This window comes from Gossypium arboreum, chromosome 4, assembly GCF_025698485.1.
Source record: "Gossypium arboreum isolate Shixiya-1 chromosome 4, ASM2569848v2, whole genome shotgun sequence".
Taxonomy (NCBI): Eukaryota; Viridiplantae; Streptophyta; class Magnoliopsida; order Malvales; family Malvaceae; genus Gossypium; species Gossypium arboreum.
Genome location: NC_069073.1, coordinates 69042202 through 69060212, shown reverse-complemented (window position 1 = coordinate 69060212; position 18011 = coordinate 69042202). Strand labels below are relative to the sequence as shown.

The 18011-nt window shown below is 34.7% G+C and overlaps 1 non-coding gene across 1 annotated transcript; it reads left to right on the top strand.

The window, feature by feature from the left end:
• Positions 1-6289: 6289 nt before the first annotated feature.
• LOC128292446 (small nucleolar RNA R71) lies at positions 6290-6395 on the top strand. The gene has a single exon (XR_008282431.1). It is a non-coding gene; the product is annotated as a small nucleolar RNA R71 (small nucleolar RNA).
• The last annotated feature ends 11616 nt before the right edge of the window (positions 6396-18011 follow it).

The window sequence follows — 18011 nt, the reverse complement described above, 5'->3', positions numbered from 1 at the left end:
AGATGCCATCCGGTTAATAGTTGATGATTAACTAAGTCACTCATTTTATCCCTGACGCATTTAATTATTCTCTTAACAAGTTGGCTGAATCAGTATATTAAAGAAATTGTTAGATTACACGAAATACCATTATCGATTATTTCAGATAGAGATCCAAGGTTTACCTCGCGGTTTTGGCAAAAGTTGCAAGACGCATTAGGTAAGTTAAATTTCAAGATCGCTTTTCATCCACAAACCGATGGACAATCGAGAGAGTAATTGATTCTTGAAGACATGCTCAGATGTTGTGTATTGGAATTTCAAGGAAGTTGGGAAAGATATTTGCCGTTGGTAGAATTTGCTTACAACAATAGCTATCAGACAAGCTTGAAAATGGCACCTTATAAAGCATTGTAAGGTCAGAAGTGTCGAACGCCTTTGTATTGGACTGAACTCAAGGAAAATCAGATTTATGGAGTTGATTTAATAAAAGAAACTGAAGAAAAAGTGAAGATAATTCGAGATTGTTTGAAAGCTGCTTCAGATAGACAGAAATCTTATGCATACCTAAAGCGAAAGGACATTGAGTTTCAAGTTGGTAATAAGGTATTTTTGAAAGTGTCTCCATGGAAGAAAGTCCTTAGATTTGGACGAAAGGGCAAGTTAAGTCTGCGTTTTATTGGACCGTATGAAATAATTGAAAAAGTTGGACCGGTAGCATATCGGCTAGCGTTACCACCCGAATTAGAAAAGATTCATGATGTGTTTCACGTATCTATGTTACGTCGGTATCGTTCGGATCCTTCACATATAATTTCACCGACAGAAATTGAACTGCGACCGGATATGACTTATAAAGAAGAACCGATTAAGATTTTAGCTCGAGAAGTCAAACAACTAAGAAATAAAAGTGTTGCACTTGTGAAAGTGTTGTGGCAAAAGCATGGGGTAGAAGAGACTACATGGGAACCTGAAGAAACTATGAGAAACCAATACCCACACCTGTTTACCGGTAAGATTTTCGAGGACGAAAATCTTTAAAAGGGGGGGAGAGTTGTAATATCCTGAATTAGGGCTTAATCGGAATAGTGGTTTCGTGACCACAAATCCGAGATAGAAATAATTATTTTACAATGATTTTGATGTTTATGATATGATTGCATGATTGTGTGAAAATTTCGTGATGAAATTCTATGCCTAAAGTGCTTAAATTGAAGGTAGGGACTAAATCGAATAAGTTGCAAAACTTGCATTCTAGAAGTTTTTAGTATGAAATTGTTTTGGAATATTAATGAGGAGGTCTTAAATAGCAATTTGACCAATTTTAAGTTCATGGACAAAATTTGGACATGGAAGGAATTTTTGGAAAGTTTAGTAGTAAGGGTATTTTGGTCATTTAGTTATTAAAATGAATTAAAAACAAAATTAAAAGCCAATTTCTGTCCATCTTCTTCATTAGGCAGAAATTTCAAGGGTTCTCCATAGCTAGGGTTTGTTTCAAGCTTCCAAGCTCCATAGTAAGTTATTCCAAGCCCCGTTTTTAATGATTTTTATGTTTTTGAGATCCCGGTAACTCGATAAAGCTTATGTTAGCAATAATTTAACCTAGGGTTTATATTTGGAAAAATAACCATAGATGAAATTTGTGTATTTTGATGTTTTATGATAGAATATGAAGTTTTAAATTATGTTAGACAACTTGTACTACTCGATTTTAAGCAAAAACGAGTAAAAGGGCTTAATCGGTAAAAATACCTAATAGTCACAAGTACATGTTAGAGTGATAATTTGATGTTGCCATAGAAGAGAAAAGTGATCAGCATGTTGTAAGACATAAGAATAAGGAATAAAGTTTAATCCCGAGCCTAGGGGAAAAAATGTAAATATGCAAAAGTTTAGGGGTAAAATTGTAATTTTGCCAAAATTTGAGTTAAGGATTAATTTGATAATGTGAGTATTAAATAAGCTAAATGTGTTATTTTAGATCAAGAAAGACGTGGAATCGACCTCAATCGAGGAAAAGAAAAGATTGTGGACTAAATTGCAAAATCTTTGTATTTTGGTACCAAGGTAAGTTCATGTGTAAATGTAGTAACATAATTGTCATTTTAAGCAATTTAATGTTGTTTATATGATATGATGCTGATTATTATCATGAAATATTATGCTTTGTGGTTATTGTTGAATAACATGTAATTATGTGAATTACTTGATGAGTATGAACTATCACCGAAGTATCAATTTCGATATTCCGTGGAAGATGGCAAAGATGTGTGATCGAGGAAAACGCCTGTTTGAACCTTAGGAATAGATTAGGATACAAGTGACATGTCACTAGGATGGTTGAGCATCCGAACTCGTTGAGTTGAGTCCGAGTTCATTTATGGATGCGAATGTCCGAACTCGTTGAGTTGAGTCCGAGTTCGTGAAATGTAACTAGGCATCCGAGCTCGTTGAGTTGAGTCCGACTTCACTTATGGATGCGAACGCCCGAGCTCGTTGAGTTGAGTCCGAGTTCGCTTATGGGCGGGTTACATGATTGCTTGATTGTATATATGGCACTTATGTGCAAGTTATCCATGTATCCGAATTATATTTCGATGTGTTCAACGGGTAAAGTTCTACTCAAATGGAGGAAAATTTCGAGATGTAAAGAGACGTATTGGTAAGTGATATGAAATGGATATTTTGGACAGGTATGTATTTAACCCTCGGGTTGAGTATTGATACAACCACGATAAGGTAATAAGATGATGAAGAATGATTAAAAATGTGATATGTGTTTTAGTGATGTATGCTAATGTTGACTGGTATAACTGTTTGTTATGTTACTTATTATTTGCATATGAACTTACTAAGCATTTATGCTTACTCCTCCTTCTTACTCATTGTAGTTTTGGACAAGCCAGCTCAGAGTCGGGATAGGTCGAAGGCTCACCACACTATCCGAAGACTTTTGGTAAATGGCTTGTAAATTTAAGTATGGCATGTATAGCAATATACCCATTTTGTGTAAATGATCTTATGGTATGGTTGTGAAATGGTTGAGGAAATGCTTGATAATGATAAATTATGAAAATGGTTAGTTTAGATTATGTTTGATGTTAAGGAAAACTATTAAGATACTTAGTGCATAAAACTCATAAAAGGATGAAATTTACCATAAATGTATCATGCAGCAACACTAACGCGAGTTTGAAAATTTACTAAAATCATATAAATTGAATTTGGTGGTGAACTACATATCAAATTGAAGCTTATTATGTCTAGTTTCACATGAAACAAATGAAACAAGTAAAGGAAGTATATGTTAGAAGATATTTGAATTTTAGTGAAACAGAGTCATAGCAGTTTCTGAATCCCCTGTTCCTACTTTATAAATTCACCATAAATTGTAAATATATAATTAGGTGGTGTATTTTATATCTTCAGAATCCTTATTGAGTCTAGTTTTAGTAGAAACAAACCTCATAGTCTTATGAATTTTTTACAGAGAGAAATGTGGTTCGTAGTAAACAGAGGTCAGACGAGTCGAGTCCTGAAACAGGGGTAACTTTAATTGATAAACTGTACTAATTGGCCCAACAAAAAATTAGTAGATAGGTATATGAGTCTAGATTCAGGGAAAATTTACGGATCTTAATTTCGAGTTTCGTAACTCGAGATATGATTTTTCTTGTGATTGTGACGCAAGTAGCTTAAAAGCTGTGAATATAGAAACAAATAATCCAAAGTTCTAAAAATGTTAAACTAAGCTTAGTAACACCTCATACTCGACTCCGGCGACGGTCTCGGGTGTGGGGGCGTTACATGTCCTTACACATAACCATTAACGAATCAAATTCCCTCTCTTGGATAAAGGTTTTTCCTAGAAGTTCCATAAAATATTTCCTAATATCTAGATTTGCAAAATTAAAGGGGGTTTGGATCCGTCGATGGTTCGAATTATTAATTCTTCTAATTTCTCTCGAAGGCATGATATTCTAATACAATACTAAGAAAATAATTCAATGGAATAGTGAAAGGTTGAATTTAGGAACCCTTAAACTTTAGTCGAAGTTCATTTGAATTCCTTGCTTTCCTGTGATGTTTCCATTCCTTGTTTCCTCGAATATGGTTGAAGAGGTTCTGAAAAATAAATAGAATGTGTAAGAAATGAAGGGTTTAGGATTTTAGAGATTTTAAAAAATTTGAGAAAGTTTGGGGAATTATGGGTTAATAGGTGTTTTAATTAGAAGTTAGTATGGTTTTAAGTTAGAAAATAGGGTTTTAAAGGGTTAAAAATCGGGTTAAATGAAGATTAGTCCGTCGAGTAGCGCGACTGGGTCGGGTCGACCCTGTAGAAAATTGCAGTGATGTCAGGGGTTCCGTGTCACGACATCCCTAGAAGATTACCAAAGTCATGACACCGGGGTTTGATGTCATGACACACCCTGTAGTTTGGAGGCCTGAAGGAAACTGTCTGCTCTGTTGCGACTCCTTGGGGAGATGTTGCAACATTGACTCTGTTCTGGCTTAGAACTTACAGCTTTAAGGATGTTTTGGTTTAGAGATGAACCTACATCAAATAAAATTCAAAACATAAATTAGATGACTAGTTACATATACAATAATCTACAAAAGTTAAGCAGCAATTCACCTAATTTTTAAGTTTTACTACCAGTTCATCCAACAGTGTCACCAATTCACCGAAGGAGTATTTCCCTATTCTGTTGGTATTGGTCCATCTTCCATTGCACTGTTCCACCTGTGCCCATTTGTCCCTTTCCTTAAATCTATTTATTCTCTCCACATGCATAAAAGGAAGCATGTCCCTTGACTTGGGGATGTTAGAAATAAATAATTTTTTACATTGTTCCCCTAACTTCCTCTTATTTTCATCACTTGATTGATAGCCACATTTAAAACTTTCAGCCTCACCATTAATTTTCATAGTTAATTCATTATTTTCTAAATCAATGGTGGATCTCGAAGAGGCTAAAAAGGGTATTCCTAAGAAGATCGGTATCTCATGATCTTCTTCAAAATTAAGTACCACAAAATATGTGGGGATAATAAAACTTTTCTCTTGACTAACATATCTTCCAATACTTTGTTTAGACATACCGAAGACCTGTCAACCAACTATAATGTTATTTGAGTAGTTTTCAGATCCCTTGACTCGAGTTTTTCAAAAATCAATAGATACATTAAATTAATACTAGCTCCTAGATCACATGGAGCTCTATTAAAGTGAATACTTCCTATCTCTATGGGAACAGTAAAACTCTCTGAGTTTTTCAATTTTCTTATGCCTAGCTATCATCTTCTTTAAAAACTTGGCGTACATTGGAACTTTTTCAATTAACTCAATTAAGGGCCGATAAACATTCAATGTTTTAAATAGGTTTAGGAAACTTACAAATTCATCTTCATCCCAACTTTGCTCTCCTTCTAGTCCCAAAGGGAATGGAATTTTTGTCCCAGTAGAATCTTTAGTCACTTCCTTCTCTATCTCTGTTGCGGTATGATTATTCCTCTGATAATGGCTCATTTTCTGCTTCTAGGGATACCTCTTGAGGATTTTCATTATTCTCCACTATTATTTCTAGAGTAGTGGTTTCTAGGCTACTCAGTACTTTTCCTGATCGGAGTGCAATTGCTTTCACATGCTCCTTACCTTTTCTCTATGGATTATCTACCGTGTTGTTGGGAATATCTGTTCCAATTTGTCTCTTAATGTCACCCATCATGCTCATGAATTGGCTAATTTGATCCTCAAGTTTAGCCAATGTTCTTATTGAATTGGTGCACTCAGATTACACTTGTTTGACATTAGTTCTCATTGACTGCATTTCTCCCTCAATTCTATCCGGCCATTGACCACATGCAGTAATGTCATTTCCTAGGGTTTCTGCAAATAAAGAGGTTGATAATTAGTATTTTTAACTTGATTTAAATTATTACCTGTTCTTTAATTTCCCCTATCTTAGATTTGGGTGATCTCTCTAGCCGAGTTGTTGATATAGTGGAAGAGTGGTTTGTCTCCCCCATGAATAGATGGTGTAGAAGTCAATTTGATACGATTGAGCCTATCCACTAACTATTGATACTTATGATCCTCTTGGATAGCTTTTACCGTATCAGGTTTCTGACCATATATGAATTGTTCAATTGGCCACTGGCAGGAGTTTATGCCATATTCTCGATGATCTCGTATGCATCCTCGTATGTTCTATTCATAAGGGCTCCTCCTATTGCTCTGTGTAATCTAGATCGTGCATTTGCACCCAACCCATTATAAAACACCTACAGTCGTATCCACTCAGGAAATTTGTGGTGTGGGCATTTTTTAATCAATATTTTGAGTCGTTCACATACCTCATAGAAACGTTCTCCCACCACTTATCTAAAAACAACAATCTTCCTTCTTAGTTATATTGCTTTGCTAATCGGGAAAAACTTCTGTAAGAACTTTCCAGCGAGTTCATCCTATGTCGTGATAGACCTTGGTGCCTATTAGTCTAACTAAGAAAAAGCATTATCAATCAAGGAGTAGGGGAATAACCGAAGATGAATATCATCGTTCGTGACCTCGTTATATTTAAAAGTATCACAGAGTTGAAGGAACCCTTTAAAATGTTGATTAGGGTCCTATTTCATAGTGGCCCTAAACTACAGATTTGTTCTGGATCATTTGAATCGTAGCTATTTTAATCTCAAAATTATTAGTTGTAATTTTCGGCCTTCCTATATTTTATTGAAAAATGTCCCGACTTGGTAATCATAATAAAGTTCTTTCATTCTAAGTCATCTGAATGTTTGCAGGAAGCTGTGGAGCTAGTGGGTCTCCTAAGGCATTATTGTCAGCATCGTTCAACAGTAGATTTTCACGTGGTATATTATCTGCAACTAGTGGTGGTGGATCTTGCATCTATTGCTATTGCTATTGACGATTTCTTCGGATTGTTCTCTTTAGATCGGTGGCTGCTATAATAAGTGTGTCCCTACTACAAGTCATACACTAACCCAGGAAGAAAAGATTTGTAAACAATAAATGAAATAAAGTAAAATCGTATCTATAATCGGAAATTTCTGAATTATTCTTTAACGTGCAAAAATTAAAATTAACTTAGTGAAGTTGCTTCTTCAGCAAAGGTGCCAACAACTTGACCTCCTCTTGACGTACTAACGTCTAGAGTGTGAATAATGCAATAAAATATAGAGTTATGAGTTGATTGCCACAAGTATATGGGTCTAGTTGTAATATAGTTTTAGAACGGTGTGGGTGAGTACTCCAACAATCATACCCAAGGGAGGTGTACCCAAGTCCAAGGTTAGGGTTGGGCACGTGGCATTACCATACTTAATCACATGCATACAATTATTTTCGAGTTACCAAAACTTGGTCAAATTTAAAACTTTTTCTAACCTTGTTTAAAACTCTTTAATGTGGGCCTACGAAGCGTCAAACTCTCATTGGAAACTATTCAGAACCAACTCGGGTCCTTAAACTGACTTAATAAAAATGACCCTTCAAATAGGGCACACGTAACACGGCGGTGCTGATGGCCCGTGTGACACACATTGCCTAAGCCTCTAGGGACACGCCCATGCCCCACATCCGTGTGAATTAAATTCTAAATTCGAACCTACAGGGGTTTTCACATGGCCTAACACATGTCTGTGTCTATGACCCGTGTCTCTCACATGGCTATGACACACCTATGTCTTAGCCCTTGTCTAAAAACCTTGACATTCTATTTTTGATGTCAGCAATCCTTAAAGGTCCACGGCCAAGGCACATGCTTGTGTACTAAGCTGTGCCCTTCAAACGGCTAAGACACATGGCCGTGTCTCTACCCGTGTGTTTTCTACCATGTATACTGACTTGAAATTTTTATGTGCAGGGGACACACGGCCGGACAACATGCCGATGGGGCTGGCTGTCTATCACACACGGCATAGACGCACGTCCGTATGGACAATATAAGGTTATCTACCAAGCCTTTTTCCACCCTGAAACATGATTTAATGACAACCAACATGTCAAAGTCTAACTTAATATGATTTCTCAACCAAACAACCATAGCTAAGGCTTTCACACATTTCATTTATACTTAAGCGACCAATAAATTACTCACTCATGAAACAACTTCTTGTATTCATAAAACAACTTTCAACATTTTCCAATCTCCATAGCCTTACACAAAATGATTCAAATGCTAGAGTAAGCCAACACATTTGGCCAATTAACAATGACATAAAACTCAAAAGTTAGGTCCTATACATGCCATAATCAAAATAAAAGATCTAACTATACCAAGTGCTTCAGATTATAGTGTGACAGGCTTCTCCGACGTAGGCAATGATCCTCTAGCTACTCTAGCAGCACTATAAGAAAATAGAAAGGAAATAGGGTAAGCATAAAGCTTAGTAAGTTGTATGAAAATAAATATAACGACAACTTTACCGTTCATCATCATGCTTATAACACTAAAATATGCATAAGGACAACTTACTCGTCACTATCCAACACAATTCACATAGCATATACTAAGCTCACATCTCATGCATTTCATTTAGGTACCTGTATCACTCATAACATGGTTATACTTTTCTCGTTTATCTTAAACTATAACTCTCACTGTTGAACCATTGGAATACTATCGGTTAGTCACTAAGCCTCAGACATAGGGTATAATGCCGATGCCATGTCCCAGACATGGTCTTACATTGGCTCTCACGCTAAGTCAACGCCATGTCCCAGACATGGTCTTACACTGACTCTCACGTTAAGTCGATTCCATGTCCTAAACATGGTCTTACACTGACTCCCACATATCTGTGCCGATGCCATGTCCTAGACATGGTCTTATACTAACACATCATGTAGCTGATGCATGTCCCAAACATGTCTTACAGTGGCTTACATCTCGAGGCCGATGTATGTCCTAGACATGTCTTACATTAGCTCTTGTCTCAATGGCGATGCCATGTCCCAAACATGGTCTTACACTGGCTTTCATAATGTGGCCGATGCATGTCCTAGACATGTCTTACACTAGCACACAAATAACCCAAATGTCACGGCATGAATATCCGATTTATTTCCTAAGGTTCAAACAGGAGTTCTACTATCTCAAAATTTCATCATACATAATTATTTCCACAAACAAGCAATTTATGCTATATCAATTCAAACACATATATTGACAATGTAGTTGTATTATTTACAAACAACTTACCTTGGTATTCAAAACATGGTAGCTATCTCAGCTTAGTCCGATAGCTTTGCTTTTCCCCGATCTAGGCCTGGATTTTGTAATACTTGATCTAGAATGATAAAAATTTATGAATTTAATCATTTTATTAATCTATATACTCAACAATATAAAATTGGGCAAAATGACCATTATGCCCCTAAACTTTTGCAAAATGACCATTTAACCCCTAGGTTCGAAATTCAATTTTAATCGAATTTATTCATATCTTAAGCCTAGTCGATTACTTTTTATACTAGAAGCAACCCAAAATTCTCATTATTTCACACCTTTATCACCTATTTTACAATTTATGCAAAATGGTCCTTTTTAGGGTTTTCATGAGAAATCTCTTCACAAAAGTTGTTTATTTCACAACCATGGTTCATTTTCTCCCCTAAAATTTTAGAAAAAAACATGTCTACTATCATGGAAAAACCCTAGGCTTTCAACCATTTTGCAAAATAATCCCCTCATTTGAAGGCTTATGTTACAAGGGTTCTAAAAGTGCAAAAATCATCAAGGAAAACTATCAAAATCACTTACTTGCGAAGGCTCTAAGTTGATGAAATTTTTGAAGCTCAAAACCCCCTACAATGGCTAAATTTTTGGTAGAGAAGATGGTATAAAAAAAGATGATATCTTTTCTCTTTATTTTATTTTTATTCTAGTTAAATTACGTCATCAAATTACCTAACCATTTGACCCATTGATTTCCTTGTCCCTATGGCCGGCCATGCCTCTTGGAGGGGGTCTAATTGCCCTTTAAAGATCTCAAGTTATGGCTCTCTAGCTATTTGTTATGTCTATCAAGTAAAATAAAACTTTTACCCTTTATACGATTTAGTCTTTTTTCCCGATTAAGCATGCAATCACTAAAATTAATTCATCAAAATTTTCATAATCTCATATAATCATGTCACAACACAAAAAATAATATAAAAATAATTTCTCCAACCCAGTTTAGTGGTCTCGAAACCACTGTTCCTACTAGACCCAAAAATCAGGCTGTTACAAGAGGCAAGTGCTAGATCCATTTTATCCTAAGCACTAAAAGATCTAATCAGTACTTTAGATTCAGTTATAGTACGAAGAGTATAAAGTAAAGGATTTTTGTGTTTTATAATGATATAAAACAACATATAAAGATAAAATTCAAGAGATTAAAAAGGAAGAATAAATCAAATTTGATTATGGGTGATTAGATTGCTTTAGTAATCTCCATCAACTGTTACTTCGGGTTCCTCGTCAATCAACTAGTCGCTACCCTAGCAGGATTTTCTGATCTTCAACTAGCATAAAGAGTCAGCAAGAACTACTTATCTTCCAAACTCACAGTCTAGACTAGTTTGGGGTTAAGGTGTTTACAGATAGACAATACCAATTTTGGATTAATTCTTACCTTGATGACTTCCCGCAGCTGTCAGGCCTAGGTTTGCTTCACATACTCCCTTTCCCAAATAGCTGATTTATTGAGTAACCTTACAAAATAGTTAACAGATTATACTTGCACTGTGACAGCCTTAAAACGACCCTAGTCGGAATGTGGTTTCGGGACCACAAAACTGAGGCATTAAAATAATTTAAAATTTATTTTGATGCCTATAATGTGTGTTAACTCATGTGTGACATTTTTGATGTTTTGATTTAGAGATATAAATGTGAATTTCACTAGAAAGGACCTAGTAGTAAACTTTGAAAGTATGATGGGGAAATGTGTGATGACTAGTTGATCATGCATGCAAAAAATGAGGGGTTTGCATGTCAAATTTCCCCATTTAAGAACTAGTGGCCGGCCATGACAAAGGGGGATGGGCAAAACATGTCATGAAACATGTTTTGTAAGTGGTTTATGTTGGAATAAATAAAATAATGAGCATGGGAATTGAATAATGAAAGGAAGAAAAAAAGAGAATGGTGAATGTTTCCCTTTTGCCATGAGTTGAAGAAAGAGAAGAAAAAATTTGTTGTTCATCTTTTTTTCATTTTTTGAGCTGAAATTTTAAGGAAGAAGGAAAGGGTTCTTGCTTCATGCTTGGTTTGGAAGAGGATTAGGAGGAGGTTTGGCCATACTTGTGTCTAGATTAAGGTATGTTTGAGGTTGTGCCATGAGATTCATGCATGTTTTTAGTTGCTAGCTTGATGTTCTTATTAGCCCATGGTTCAAATCTTTGTTATGTCATGGGGATGATATTCGGCCAAGGTGGATGTTGTGTTAATGCCATTGCATGCTAAATATGAGGCTTGTTGATGATATATGTGATGGTGGGTTGAGGACTCTTGGATTTTCTTTTAGCATTTTGAGTGAGACGTTAAGTTCTTTGTTTAACCATGACCGAAATTGAAACGGTATGGTGTTGTGGTGTATTCGGCCATGGTATATCCATAAGCATAATTTATGCATATTGCATGGTAGGTAAGATTTGAGCTTTGGATATATGTTTATATTTGGTTATAATCAACTTGAGATTCAGCCCTTGCACCTACATGTATATATGTTTGCACATGATGTATTGGTATGACATATATACTATCTCAAGGTATATATTTTCTTATGATGATGTTTCGGTTATGAAGGAAATGATAGATGTGTATTGAGTTACAATATGGAATGCATTAGTTAGTAAAATGTATGCCGTTCATGTGTGATATTAAGTGTATAATTGGCCTCAACATGGACATGCATATTCGGCCACATGAGGGGGATTGGTGTGCATGCATTCGGTTAGAGGCAAGCATATTGATGCCTATTCTTGGCTTGGAAAATTTGCTAAGGAGAGTACTAACTAATGTGTTGAGTTTGATTCATGATTTCGTACATATGTGACTTTAATGTCTAATGAAAATATGTGGGCTAAGTACCTTGAATTCCTCTTTCGATGCTCAAATGATTAAATCAATTTATTTGTTAAATTAAGCTCAAGAGCAAAGGAGAGCTAAATCCGATAAAGGGAAGGAAAAACTGGTCGAATAGCCATCGGAATCATTCGACAACATCCGAGGTAAGTCTTCGAGTAATGACCCTACTTGAATTATATTGAAATGATTTGTCACATTATGGCGGACAGCGAAAGTGCGTAGGGACTAAGTTATAAAGTCAATTGAAATCATGTTTTGTGTGTGGCTATTGAGCGAAATTGGAAAGGTTTGATAAATGTTTTGTGTTTGAGCCTTAGTAACGAGAATGAAATATGGATGTGTCGTGATTACTTGATATATGTGTACATGAGCATTTGAATGATACCGGGCTAAGTCCCGAAGGCATTTATGCTAGTGATTATATCCGGCTAAGACCAAGGCATTCGTATGAAGTTGTTATATCGGCTAAGACCAAGGCATTTGTGCAAGTTACCAAACCGGGTTAAGACCAAGGCAATTGTGCTTGTGGTTATATCCGCTAAATTCCAAAGAAGCTCGGTTGAAGGTGAGCGTTTTGGTGCTGTAATAAATTCAATTAATACGCTCGAAAAACCCATACGATAAGGTATGTTTACATGTGCATCGGAAAAGTCGATTCGTTTGAAATAGTGTTCGCTCAATCGACTAACGAACTTTCGGCTCTTAGATAGGTTGATACCTTGTGTGTGTATATGTTGATGAAGTGTGAAGTAAGTATGATTATGAGAATGTGTATTACTAAAGTGATTCATTTAGCTATGTGAATGTAATACTTTAGTCAAAGCTGATTTCATTACTTGAAACTTACTAAGCAATGAAATGCTTACCCGTTGTTTTGGCTCTTTGTTTTCTAGATTTTGTTCGTTAGCTATCGGATTCGGGATCATCAAGTCAAGTCATCCACACTATCAAATCCCTTTGGTACTCTTTTAGTTGAACTCTGGATATGGCATATATAGGACTACCCTTTGCTGTTTTTCAAGTACGTTTTGTGATGTATGTGTACGACCATGCGAAAATGGCTCGTAAAAGTGGAGTATGGCATTAGACCATTTGTGTTTATGTATATATATATGGTTTCATGATGTGACTATGGACTGGAATGGAAGTGTTGGGCAATGATCAGACCTTGGAATGGCTAAATATGATCATATGTGGACCTATGTATGTCAAAACTCTAGTTGGTCCATGGAAACCACGAAATAGGTAAGGTTTACCTTGAAAACAGATGCTGACAGCAGCAGTGGTGTGGATTTGAAAAATCACTAAAAATTGTAGGAATGTAATTAAATAGAGAATAAATTATTTAAATGAACCTTGATGAATCTACTTTCATATGGAAGAAACGAAATGGTCATATGAGTTATATGTTAAGAGATATTAAAGTTCTCGTGAAACAGGGCCAGAACGGTTTCTGGATCCCCTATTCCGACTTTGGAAATTCATTATAAATTAACCAGAGATAATTAGGAGTCATTCCATATATGTATAGATTCCTCTCTGAGTCTACTTTCTATAGAAACAAACGGCATCAGTATTGAAGCCCTGTACAGGGAGATATTCAATTCGTAATGCGTGAAGGTCAGTGTAGTCGAACCCTGGATTAAGGGAGACTTTAACTAATAAACTGTACTAATTGGCCAGACCAAAAATTCTAGAAAAAAATATGTTGATGGACATATGAGTCTAGTTTCAGGGAACAATTACAAAACTGATTTTTGAGCTTTAAAACTCAAGATATGATTTTTAAGGCGACAGTGATGCAGTAACCAGCTAGTCTTGAAATTTTTTTATGGACTGTGAAAACAATTAAGTTAAGTCTGTGTGCACCTTGTGTTCGACTCCGGTAACGGACTCGGGTACGGGGTGTTACATGCACTCGGTAATCCCTCATAGAAGGATTAGTTCCTCATGGCATTCATAAACAATATATAATCGGTGTTAAACGAAAGCATGTTAATATAAATAAAAAAGATAGAGTAAATGAAAGAGCTTGATTGTATTGATATTAAGCGTAAATCCACAGAGTTGAATGATTCCACAATTCAGATCTTTTGAAAGAAAACAACGAATATACTAAACTATAGAAACCTAAGAAAGAAAGAAAACAAGACTAAATTTAACAGAAGAAACTAGGTTAATGCCAATGTGTTTTTATCATGTGTCAAATGAGCCTATTTATAGCCTTTAGGTGGTCGTCGTCTTTAACCTTAGGTTAGTTGATGTTCCCAAGCTTTAAGTTTGATTGTGCAGACCAAAATATCCTTGCTTTGTGTCTAATTTCCATCCCAGAGTCGATGTCGCGACACACCAGGACTTGTGTCGCGACATAGGAACCAGTATGCTCTTCTATAGTCATCTTTAGGGGTATGTCACGACATCCTCAGTCTATGTTGCAACATCGAAGGCAGACTTGAGTTTTCTTCATTCTATTTCCCATGTTACGACATCAGTCCTCCCATGTTACGACATAGCATCTAGTATCATCCTAAAATGTCTTTTAATGGTCTTCAGCACACTTACACAATATGTTAGCTCTCCTTTAGGCCTCATACGGCCCTTAAGGTCAATAAAAGAATCAATTTGCACATTTTATTGAATGTAAGTAAAGCTAAAGAAACTTAACTAAATTGTAATGAAAATGCTTGTATTTAGGCTCTTTAAGTGTGAAAACTAGTTTAATCTGCTACACCAAATTCTTGCAGGTCAATACTCTAATTGGATCATAGTGTAAGAAGACAATTTATGTTAGTAGATAATCTAAACATGTCCTTAGTCTAATGGAATTGAAAAACTCGATTTAAAGACTATTGTATCACCTATCAAGTTCAAATAGGGAGATACCTTATTTTGTGTATCTGGGCGAATGATTTTGAAAAGATAGATACATAAATACGACTGACTAGATCGATAGTGCATCAAACAGGCCCAAGTAGAATAAATGCTAGATCTGTTTATGGATTTATTCATTTGTGATGTTTATAGTATGACTTACCTTAATCCTAAGTAAGTGATGAACTATGTATGTGTGACTCGTATACTTTGATGTATAGATAGCCTATGCTCAATTGATAATGTAACACCCCTAACCCGTATCCGTCGCCGGATTAAGATTACGAGGCATTACCGTAAGACATAGCTTAACGCATTCATTAGACACTTTTTATGCATGAAAAATTTCTATTATAGTAATCAATAAAACAAACCAAATCAATAGATCATCACTAAACATGAGTCACAAATATTACATATTTAAAACATTAATTAATTCAAACATTAAATCGTTCTAATATACTTTAAACAATATAGTCATTAATTCCATGATATTCGAACACCTAAAATTTGAGTTATAGATATCTATATTTTTAATCACATATATCATGCACATAACAAATCAAATAATGCATTTTACATCTATTAGGAACATTAGGATATACTGCCAAAAAGATCAACTTCACAAAACATTCAAATGTCTAACAATCACATCATTTACAACTATTACCAATGCGCAATATATATATAAAACTAATATTCAAACTCAAAAACAACTCACCCAATTTGCATTAAACCATCATGATACTTTTTAACAATTATTGCTATTCATTTGGTCGTTTTCTAAAACTTTGACTGAATATAAACATTTTAATTACATGCTTATTCATTATCCACTACTATTTGTACCACTCAAAATATACCATAAGCACATGTTTGCGAGACTTAATTCTCATGGAAAAATTTTACCGCACCCTTTTTAAGACATGTTAAGCACATAAAACCATTCAAGTTCTACCTATGCCGCATATTACTATAATGCATAACATACATACAAGATTTTATTTCTATGCTTCCTCCATTCAGCTAATAACACATTCAAAAAAAGATTACATAGCTTCACTACTCCAAATTTACCAAAATTTTTCCATTACAAAGTATATGAAATTTAATCTCTATTTATACAACATTATTACACAACCAAATATGCAACCATTATTTTACCACCTTACTAAACCAAATCCTAGTCATTTCAAATGCAACCCACACTTTTATCAAATACATAGTGCCTACATAGCATAATCATAACTTAACTAGCTCAAAACATACTTAAAATACAACTTCTTCCATTATTTACTCATTTACCGAAACACTTAAGCATGCACTTATATAATAACTTCGAACATTGACAATTTAAATCAAGCCATTAAATCTTTCTCCAAATATTTCTCATATATATAACAAGCATTTAATCTAATAAAAATATATATCATGACCAAAATCAACCAAGTTTAAAACATCATTCAATATTAAACATACTAAACCTCCAACATTAGTATACCACATTATCTTCACTTTAACTATATGCAGAACTATCTTACTTTAATACCGAATCATAAAGTCATATATAATCAAATCACCAAAACCAAAGCCAACATAACCATATCTTGACCAAACCTTGAAACTGAGCTTAATAAATTAAACAAGCCATTTTCGCATGGCTTTTATATACATATCCCAAAGTCAAACGTACTACAACTAGCCTATACATGCCATAAGTTCGATAATTCAGCTCATAAAATACCGAAAATAGTTGATAGTGTGATAAGCTCCTCTGACGATTCCTAAACTAATAACATAATCAAATCATTTAAACTAAAACAAATTATACTATCGTAGTTACTTTAAATATTAAACTTACAAACTCATGTATTTTATATGTACTTTCACATGTAGGTTATTCATGGCCGAATGAATATACACATATTTTTTACAAACTATGTAATAGCCCAAAATTGGGTCTAGTTGGAACAGAGGTTTCGGGACCACAAAATTTGAGATAGAAATAATTATTTTATGATTATTTTGAGGTCTATGATATGATTGCATGATTTTGTGAAAATTTCGTGAAGAAATTCTATGCATAAAGTGCTCAATTTGAAGTTAGGGACTAAATTGAATAAGTTGCAAAACCTGCATTCTAGAAGTTTATAGTATGAAATTGCTTTGAAATATTAATTAGGAGGTCTTAAATAGAAATTTTACCGATTTCTAAGTGATGGAAAAAATTGGACATGGATGGAAGTTTTAAAAGTTTAGTAAGGAAGGGCATTTTGGTCATTTGGTAATTAAAAGAAATAAAAAGGGAAACTAAAGCCAAAATTGACTCATCTTTTTCATGGAGGCCGAAATTAGCATGGGGGAAGCCATTTCTAGGGTTTTCAAGCTTTCCAAGCTCAATAGTAAGTCTGTTCTAACCCCGTTTTTCAAGTTCTTTACATTTTTGGAATCCCGATAATTTGATTAAGCTTATTCTAGCAATAATTTAAGCTAGGGTTCCTATTTGGAAAAATACCCATAGGTGAAATGTGTTTATTTTTCTATTTTATGATAGAATATGAGGTTTTAAATTATGTTAAACAACTTGTGCTACTCAGTTTTGAGTGAAAACGAGTAAAAGGGCTTAATCGGTAAAAATACCTAATAGTCATAAGTATATGTTAGAGTGAGAATTTGATGTTGCAATAGAAGGGAAAAGTGATCAAGATGTCAGAATTTGATGTTGCAATAGAAGGGAAAAGTGATCAAGATGTCATAAAACATAAGAATAAGGGATGAAGTTTAATTCCCGAGCCTAGGGGTAAAAGTGTAAATATGCAAAAGTTTAGGGGCAAGATTGTAATTTTTTCCAAAGTTTGAGTTAAGGACTGTTTTGAATAGTACATTAATTAAATAAGTAAAATATGATTTCTTTAGATCCTGGAAAACGAGATTTGAACCTAGAATGAGAGAAAAATCGAAAATTGGGAAAGTTGGTAAAATGGTCGTTTTAGTATCGAGGTAAGTTCATATGTATAATAAGCATTAATTTATGCATGTTTCAATGTAAAATTGATATAT